Source organism: Cryptomeria japonica, chromosome 2 (genome assembly GCF_030272615.1).
Source record: "Cryptomeria japonica chromosome 2, Sugi_1.0, whole genome shotgun sequence".
NCBI classification, from domain to species: Eukaryota; Viridiplantae; Streptophyta; class Pinopsida; order Cupressales; family Cupressaceae; genus Cryptomeria; species Cryptomeria japonica.
In genome coordinates this window covers 430,090,647-430,100,442 of record NC_081406.1, presented here as the reverse complement: position 1 = coordinate 430,100,442, position 9,796 = coordinate 430,090,647, and the positions used below count along the sequence as shown (strand labels likewise).

Genomic DNA, 9,796 nt, shown 5'->3' with positions numbered 1-9,796 from the left:
ATCTTTCCTCATGTTCTGCTAGTAGAAGCCTCTCTCAACCAATGCAAGGGTTCTCTTCTATCCTGGATGGTCTGCCCACAGACTATCATGACATTCATTGAGAACTTCCCTCCTCACATTCTTCCACTTTGGAAGGTAAACTCGATCCTGGGTGAACAACAACAACAATGAATCCTTGATGCCGAACTTCTGAGTCCTACCCTCCTTAGCTTGTTTATATAGCTCCGCCACCTAAAGATCCATCAGGTACCCCTCCTTGATAGACTCCAACACCTCACTAGATAGTTCCACTCAGCTAGCCTCGGGCCGTGTCTCCTGGTCCCCTTCAATAGCAGCTAACTATCCCTTCCTACTCAGAGTATCTGCTACAACATTCTTCTTTCCTGGGTTGTAGAGAATCTCAAAATCAAACTCTGCTAAGAACTCTTGCCACCTGGCTTGCTTTGGAGTGAGCTTCGCCTGAGTCTTAAAATACGTTGAGGAAACATTGTCTGTCTTCACCACAAACTGCGTTCCCAAGAGATAGTGCCTCCAAGTTCGAAGACAATGAATGATCTCGGTCATCTCCTTCTCATGGGCAGGGTAATTCCTCTCCCTATCCTGCAACTTTCTTGACTCATAAGCCACTGGGTGTCCATCCTGCATCAACACCCCTCTAACTACAAAGTCTGAAGCATCACTTTGAACCTCGAATGGCCTCGTGAAATCAGGCAATGCCAACACTAGCACCAACATGAGTCTCTCCTTGAGTGTCTCAAAGGCCATTTGACACTTGTCTGACCACTTCCACTTTTGGTCCTTCTTTAGAAGTTTTGTTAAGGGCACAATACATCTAGAAAACCCTTCAATAAACCTCCTATAGTAATTTGCCAAACCAAGAAATGACCTCACTTCATGAATATTTTGCAAGGGTTCCCAATCCCGAATTGCTCTTAGTTTCTCTGGATCTGGACGAATGAAACCTTTTCCAATGATATGCATATTTCTCCTTCTTGACAAAAAGCTTGTTCTCCTAGAGCAACTGAAATACTTCTGCCAAGTGTTGCTTGTGCTCCTCCATGTTCTTACTGTAGACTAGTATATCATCCAGATACACCACCACAGACTTATCCAACAGAGGTTAGAACACATTGTTCATGAGTGTACAAAATGTTGCAGGTGCATTGCATAGCCTAAACGACATCACCATGAACTCGTATGACCCATACCTAGTCACACATGCAACTTTCTCCTCATCTCCCACTGCAATCCTCACTTGATAGTAGCCCTGCTTAAGATCAAGCTTACTGAAGACCTTTGCCCCAGACAATCGGTCAAAACAATTAGCAATAAGAGGAACGGGATACTTATTTTTGATGGTCAACTTGTTCAGGGCCCTGAAGTCGATACATAACCTCAATATTTCATCTTTCTTCTTTTGGAACAACACGGGCGCCCCATATAGAGAACGGGATGGCTTGATGTAACCTGCCTCAAGTAGCTCCTCCAACTGCCTCTTCAGTTCTACCATCTCGGGACCAGATAACCTGTATGGAGCCTATGCTAGTGGCTTTGCCCCTGGTACCAATTCAATCTTGTGATCTACAATTCTCCTCTCTGGGAGTTGAGTGGGTAGCTTGACTGGCATAGTGTCCTCAAACTCCAGAATGACTTCCTCTACTTCAGGTGGAATGGGTGTCTCCTGCACATCTTCAAGTTCATCCCAACCTCCAAGTAGCACTGCCAAAAACATCAGTTCCTTACCATTCTTCTTGGCCGCCTTTTTCATTCCCAATGCTGAAATCATCAGAGCCTTCCTAGACTATCACCTCTCTTTCATCTTCACCAAGCATGTCTAATTCGGATCTAAAAACACCAATGAATCCAGGTGAGGTATCATCACAACCTTACCGATCTTCAAAAACTCCTGACCCAAAATCAACTCGAAATCGTCCATTTCGATCACTGTCAGATCCATGCGACCCTGCCATGAGCTGACTTTTAGTGGTATGTCCCAGATAATACCATGTATCTTTTTGAATGGGGAATTCATTGCCTTGAAAGAGAATGCATCTGCTTGCACCTTCAACCCCAGATCTCTAGCTCTCCTAGCTGAGATAAAGTTGTGAGTAGCTCCTCTATCCACCATAGCCACTGTGTACTTCCCACTCAACTGGGCCTCCACGTAACACAACTTATTGTGGTTCTCAGGTTCAGCAGTCGTTGCCCTAGGCTGCTCGATGGGATTGACTGCACCCAAACGCTGGATCACACCCATCACTGCAATTTGACCATCCTGTTCTACTGACATCTGTGTAGAGTTCAACCTCTGCCGCTGTGGACATTCTCTCATGCATTGATTTGAGCCTCCACAGATGAAACACCCACGCCCTCTCTTGTCAGTCTTTGACTCAGTGTCTCTCGAACCTTTGCTGGAACCTTTACCCAATGAGGACTTCCCTGTCCCACTCTTTTTGCTGCTAGAAGAGTCCCCCTTTCCCTTAGACTTTCCATCATCCTTGGGTTGGAACTGCTTCTTGTCTTTCTTTGGTGGATAGGATCCACCCGATGCACCCGGTGCCTTCAGCAAATCCTTGTAGTCAACCAGTCAATCCATGACTGAAATAGCCTCCTCGACATTTGGAACCTTCAGCTTTTATAGCTCATTCTGAGCCCACGGTGCCAGACCCTTTAGGAAGTGGTACAACTTGAAATCTTGATCCATATTTGGAAATTCCAACATAAGGATCGAGAAAGCTTTGATATAATCTTGGATCTTCCCTATTTGCTTCAGGTTTGAAAGCTATTTGAAGGAGGTCCAACCTGCATTCTCTGGCTTGAACTTCTCCTTGAGTGCGTCCCGCAACTCATCCCATGTGTCTACCTTGAATACCGACCTACCAGCCTCCATGTCCTGAAGTTTGGTCCTCCACCAAAGCTTTGCTGCTCCAGTGAGGAATCCTATGGCCGTCTCCACCTTTTCTTCGTCCGTCAATCCCCTCATGGATTTTAGGTACCTATCCATGTCAAAGAAGAAATTCTCCATGATCTTGTCATCTCAATCACCCTCATACTTATCAGGTGGTGTCACTCTTGCACCCTTGGTAACCCCTGCTTGAGAAACACAACTCTTGACAAACTCGATCTCCTGAAGAGCCTTCTTCAACTTGTCTTCAAGTCTAACTCATTCTTGCTATTCATGTCCATATAGGACCTAGAGATCCTTGATCTCACCTTCAGCAATGTCTAGTCTTACCTCGGTGGCTTCCGCGCGTGCCGACAACTCCATCTATTCCAAAGCCTCCAAACGATTTCTCACTTCAAGAAGTCGCTCCTTTGTCTTGGACCTCTTAGTGACATGAATATGGGGTGAGCCCTGCTCCCCCTCTGACTCATCATCAGCATCTCCCGCTCTTGACTTCATCATGACTACTGTAAACTGAACTCCCTTTTAGTGTGCTAGCTTGGGGTATCAAAACCTTGTGCTTTGATACCAACTGTCACAGGGATAGGTTTTCCCATGCGGCACTGACAATCTTGTAGGTACTTGTTTGTGAGATCCAAGCACTTCCAAGAACTCGGACTATGCCTATAAGCACTCCCAAGCTCCAGAACCTGCACACACACACTTGCACAACACGTACAAACTTGTACAGTGGAATCCTTACACAGTAACACAATGTTGGGGCAATAAGATAGCTTTATTGATCTGAAGAATGGCCCCTGGCCCGATCTAAGAACAATTCCAACTATGTCATTGGTCACTACCCCGAGTACTTACCCAACACCTAATTACAAGTTCCTACCCCTAGATCAACGTCCACTCTTGAAACACCGGTACAAATACCACTGCACCTCACCCCTGGTTGTAGCTTCTCACGTAAACTCCTGATCCACAAAGACCCTGTCTCCTCCAGAAACTCAACCTGGCACACCATTGACTCTCTCATGAGCCCGCGACGACTTACCCAATACAAGACCCAGGCCCCCTCCCTGAACGGGGACTCCAAGTTGCTCTGCTACTCTGCTGCTACTCCTACTTCACCTCTACTCTACAATCGCTCTGAACTCCTTTGTTCGCTAGAATGCTATTTTGGTCCTCCTTGGATTTATCCACCATGAACTTTTCCTTGTGGGAAATTAAAGCACAATGTAGCTATGTTCTCTCATGAACGGTCCGGGTACTCTACTTCCCCCTATATAAGTTTTTCATCCAGTTCACACACAACTGTAGCTTGGCAATATCCATATGTCCGTCACCACAATGTCCACCTGCTGAGAATAACAAGGGACTTACAACCCTAGAAGCATACTGGTCTCCCTGAGACAGCAACCCCTTACATAAGCTATTTGTCTGATTCTCATACATGTGTAGCCTGCAGGAGCGATTAGGACATCGACCCCAACTTTCGGCTTCTAAATGAAAACAAGGTCTTTGAGTTTGGCATAATGCAAACAACTAGGGGAGTTGACCCATCAAACCCAACACCTCCCCTATATAAGCTATTTGTCTGATTCTCATACACGTGTAGTCTGCAAGAGCGATTAGGACATCGACCCCAACTTTTGACTTCTTAACGAAAACAAGGTCTTTGAGGTTGACGTAATGCGCACAACCAGGGGAGTCAACCCATCAAACCCAACACCTCCCCTATATAAGCTATTTGTCCGATTCTCATACATGCGTAGCCTGCAGGAGCCATTAGGACATTGACCCCAACTTTTGACTTCTTAACGAAAACAAGGTCTTTGAGGTTGGCGTAATGTGCACAACCAGGGGAGTCGACCAATCAAACCCAACACCTCCCCTATATAAGATATTTGTCTGATTCTCATACATGTGTAGCCTGCAACAATGATTAGGACATCAACCCCAACTTCCGAATTCATCTACTTTGATTGCACCAAAGGTGCACGCCTTGGTGATCACCAAACTCCGACTTCCAACTTCTTCTGCAATGCAGGGTCTTTGAGGTTGGCACAGTGCGCACAACCAGTGGAGTCGACCCACCAAACGCAACACCTCCCCTATATAAGCTATTTGTCTGATTCTCATACATGCGTAGTTTGCAGCAATGATTAGGACATCCACCCCAACTTTTGACTTCTTAAACAAGACAGGGTCTTTGAAGTTGTAGTGCACACAACCAGGAGAGTCAACCCATAAAATGCAACACCTCCCCTATATAAGCTACTTGTCCGATTCTCATACATGTGTAGTCTGTAGCAACTATTAGGACATCAACCCCAACTTCCGAATTTGTTTGCATTGACCGCACCAAAGGTGCGTGCCTTGGTGTGCACCCTGGAGTGCACTTTGGTGCTCACCTCGGTGCACACTTTGGTGTGCATGTTAGAGTGCACAAAAGGTGCGCACCTTGGAGCACACCAAAGGTGTACACTTTGGAGTGCACCACATAGAGTCTTTGAGAGGTTGGCATAGTGCGCACACCAAGGTGGGTGTTGAGGTGCGTGCCAAGGAGGGTGGGTGCTAGGGTACGCTCCATGGTGGGTGCCAGGGTGGGTACATGCTAGGGTGGATTCCAAAGAGGGTCATAGGGTGGGTGCCAAGGTGGGTTGGTGATATAGTGGGTTCAAAGGTGGGTGCTAGGGTGGGTTCCAAGGTGGGTCATAGGTTGGGTGCCAGGATGCGTGGGTGTTAGGTTGGGTGCGAAGATGGGCTCCTGGGTGGGTGGGTTTCAAGGTGGGCGCGAGGGCGGGTGCCAAGGTGGGTAACAAGTTGGGTGTAAGGATGGGTGAGTGCTAGAGTGGTAGCCAAGGTGGGTGGGTGCTAAGGTGGATGCCAAGGTGGTTCATAGGGTGGGTGGGTTCTAGGGTGAGTTCCAAGGTGGGTCATAGGTTCAGTGCTATGGTGGGTGTCGAGGTGGGTGCCTGGGTGCGTGGGTGCTATGGTGTAGATGCCAATGTGGGTCATAGGGTGGGTGCTAGGGTGGGCTGCAATGTGGGTGCCAAGGTGGGTAATAGGCTCGGTGGGTTCTAAATTGGGTGCCAGGGTGGGTGTGCACCCACCTTGCCCAAGGTGGGTGCCAAGGTGCTAGTTTGGGTGGGTGCTAAGGTGGATGCCAAGGTGGGTGCCAGGGTGAGTTCCAAGGTGGGTGAGAAGGTGGGTGATAGCTTGAGTGGTAGGATGGGTAGGTGCCAAGATGGGTGCAAGGGTGGGTGCTGAGGTGGGTGGGTGCAAGTGTGGGTAGGTGCTAGGGTGGGTGGGTGCTAGGTTGGGTTCCAAGGTGGGTGCGTGGGTAAGTGTCGAGGTGGGTCACAGGTTAGGTGCTAGGATGGGTGAGTGCTAGGGTGCAATGGTGCCAGGGTGGGTGCTAAGGTACATCATAGCTTGGGTGCTAGGATGGGTTGGTGCTAGGGTGAGAGGCAAGGTGGGTGCACAAGTGTTAGGGTGGGTGCCGAGGTGGGTGCCAAGTTGTGTTCCAAGGTGGGTGCCAAGTGGATGACTGCTATGGTGGATGCCAAGGTCGGTCATGGAGTGGGTGCCAAGTTGCTAGGTTGGGTTCCAAGGTGGGTGCCAAGGTGGGTGCTAGGGTGCATGGGTCACATGGTGTGTTCCAAGGTGTGTCACAACATGGGTGCCAGGATGGGTGTGCACCCACCCTAGCCAAGACAAGTGCAAGGGTGGGTTCCAAGGCCGGTCATAGGTTGGGTGCTAGGATGGGTGGGTGCCAAGGTGGGTCACAGGGTGGGTGCCAAGGAACCATGGTGGGTTTCTGGGTGGGTGCCGAGGTGGGAGCCAGGGTGGGTCCCAAGGTGAGTGCAAAGGTGGGTGCCAGGGTCAAGGTGAGTGCCAATGTGGGTTCCAAGGTGCCAGGGTTAGGGTGAGTGCCAATGGGGGTTCAAAGGTGCTAATTTGGGTGCGAGGTTGGGTGCCAAGGTGTGCTAGGTGGAAGCCCGGGTGGGTGTTAGGGTGGGTCGGCATCCCATGGGTGTCGAGTTGGGTGCCCGATGGGTGCTTCTTGTCTAGTTTTAGTCGTCGGGACTCATTTTGAGCCTCAGAGGTTGCTTCTTGTCCAGTTGCCCTATCTTTGACCTGGAAACCCAATTTTGGTCCTCGAGTCCCTTTTTTTTTTTGTCTCGCATCCCACTTTTGGCCTGTGGCCTTTTCAGGGTCGATTCTCGTTTTGGGCATCAGAGCATGTCTTTTCTTCGAAAAACCAATATTTATTTATTGCATCTCAAAACATATTTTTGTTCTCGTGGACCCATCATAGGTCTTGGAATGCATTTGTGGTCCTTGGTTCCCATTATGCATCCCAAAACTTGTTTTTGGTGCTTGATCCCTATTTTGGGTGCCCACCCTGCACCAGGTGTGCACCCGGGGCAAACTGAGCTCCTTGGTGCACCAGAGCAAGATCGAGCATGCACCCAAGCCACCCCGAACATGCACCAGGGTGCACTCAGCCCACATGTGAGTGCAGGTCATTGTGCCCGAGGTGGTGTCCGGGCACCATGGTGTAGACAGGACAGTGCGCGCACTTGGGCAGGTCGGGTGCGCATTAAAGCCAGGTCGGGTACGCACATGACTCCCTGTCCAGGTGCACGCACGTAGGCCAGGGCCGGGTGCACACCCGACACTCGGGCGAGGTGCGTGCACCTAGGTAGTGTTCACACTTGGCGAATGGGGTGCACTTGGTGAGGGGGGGTGTGCACCTCGATGGAGGTGGGTGGCCGGGGTGGATTCGCACATGGGTCGCGGTTTGCTAAGTACACACTGCGACAAGCTCATAACGGGTGCGATCATACTAGCGTTAGTGCATCGGATCCCATCAGAACTTCGCATTTAAGCGCACTTGGGCCTGAGTAGTACCGGGATGGGTGACCTCCTGGGAAGTCCCGGTGTTGCACCCTTTTTTAGTTTTTTGTTGGGCATTGCAATGCTATTTGAATTAACCTTTTGCCTATTTGCATTCTCAACGGGGCCAGGCCAGGACGCGGTGCCCACACTACCATGCCCCCAGGGGTGACACCGAGCGTGCACTCGAGGTGCCCCGAGCACACAGGCCATGGTGCAACCCGGGCGTTGTGTGCGCACCCCGATGCGCTCAAGGTGCTGCGCGTGCACCCAGGTGAAATCGGTGTGCACCCCGGCCAGTGCGCGCTCGATCGAGTCGGGCATGTTGGCCAAGGTGCACAGTGATGTTTCTTACTCTAAGGTTTCACACCAGACTCCCGGGACAGGTGAGCGAAGTTGGGCGGAGCCGGGTGCGTGCCCAGGGCAGGTGCACACAGCTGGAGAGCATTTTGGAGCGCACTAGAGGTGCGCACCTTGGAGCAAACTTCAGAGCGCTCCTTGGTGCATACCAATGATGTGCTCCATTCAAAAGTTTCCTGAAAAGGCAAAAAAAATTAAGATTATAGAATTTCCCACTTGAGAGATTGTTAAAAAAAAATTAAGATTTTTTTTTTGAAGCAAACGTGGGTGCCAAGGTGTACACGCCCAGGTGCCCACCCTGGTGCGCAGCCCAGCCAAGGTGTGTGCACCAAGGTGCCCACCTTGGTGAAGGTGCATGCAAGGTGTGCACCCGGGGCAAATAGAACAATTAACCCAACTTTCGATTTCGTGCGCACCAGAGGTGCGCACCTTGGAGTGCACTTCAGAGTGCACAAGAGGTGCACACTTCAGAGTGTTCCTAGGTGCGCACCAATCTTGGGCACCTCAGAGTACACCCTGGCAAAGGTGCGCACCCAGGGAAAACCAAGCTCTAACTTTGTGCGCACCAGAGGTATGCACCTTGGAGGACACTTCAGAGCGAATCTTGGTGTGCACCTCGGAGCACACCATGGCGCCCACCAAGGTGCACAACCTAGCCAAGGTGTGCACACCCCGGGAAAACCGAGCTCTGACTTCGTGCGCACCAAAGGTGCACGCCATCATACGCACCTTGGAGCACACTTCGGAGTGCTCCTTGGTGCACACCGATGTTGTGCACCTCGGAGTACACCAGGGGAAAACAAGGCAATTAACCCGACTTTCGACTTCGTGTGCACCTTGGAGCGCTCTCGGGTTCGCACCTCGGAGCACACCTAGGTTTGCACCTTTGATGCGCTGCCCTCACCATTTTCTAGAAAACCCAAAAAAACATTGAGAAGGTGTGCACACTGAGGTGCCCACCCTAGCGAAGGTGCACGCGAGGTGCGTACTCAGGGCAAACCGGGCTCCAACTTTGTGCATGCCATGTTGCGCACCTTGGTGCACACCTTGGAGCACACTTCAGAGTGCTCCATGGTGCCCACAAGGTGTGCAACCCAACCAAAGTGTGTGTACCAAGGTGCCCACCATGGCGAAGCTGCGCGCGAGGTGTGCACCCAAGGCAAACCAGGCTCGGACTTCATGCAAGCTGCACCTTGGAGCACACTTCAGAGCGCTCCTTGGTGCACACCATGGTGCCCACCAGGGTGCGCAACCTAGCCGAGGTGTGTGCACTGAGGTGCCCTCCCCGATGAAGGTGCACATGAGGTGCACACCCAGGGCAAACTAGGCTCTGACTTCATGCATGCCATGGTGTGCACCATGGTGCCCACCAAGGCATGCAACCCAGCCAAGGTGCCCACCACAACGAAGGTGCACGCGAGGTGCGCACTCGGGGAAAACTGGGCTCCGACTTCATGCACACCGCACCTTGGAGCACACTTCAGAGTGCTCCTTAGTGTGCATGATGGTGCCCACCAGGGCGTACAACCTAGCCAAGGTGTGCGCACCCAGGTTCCCACCACGGCGAAGGTGCACGCGAGGTGTGCACCTGAAGAAAACCGGGCTCCGACTTCGTGCACGCCGCACCTTGGAGCACAC

General features: G+C 51.0%; 1 non-coding gene across 1 annotated transcript; it reads left to right on the top strand.

The window, feature by feature from the left end:
* Positions 1–7,735: 7,735 nt before the first annotated feature.
* LOC131062034 (5S ribosomal RNA) lies at positions 7,736–7,854 on the top strand. Its single transcript, XR_009110660.2, has one exon. It is a non-coding gene; the product is annotated as a 5S ribosomal RNA (ribosomal RNA).
* Positions 7,855–9,796: the final 1,942 nt, after the last annotated feature.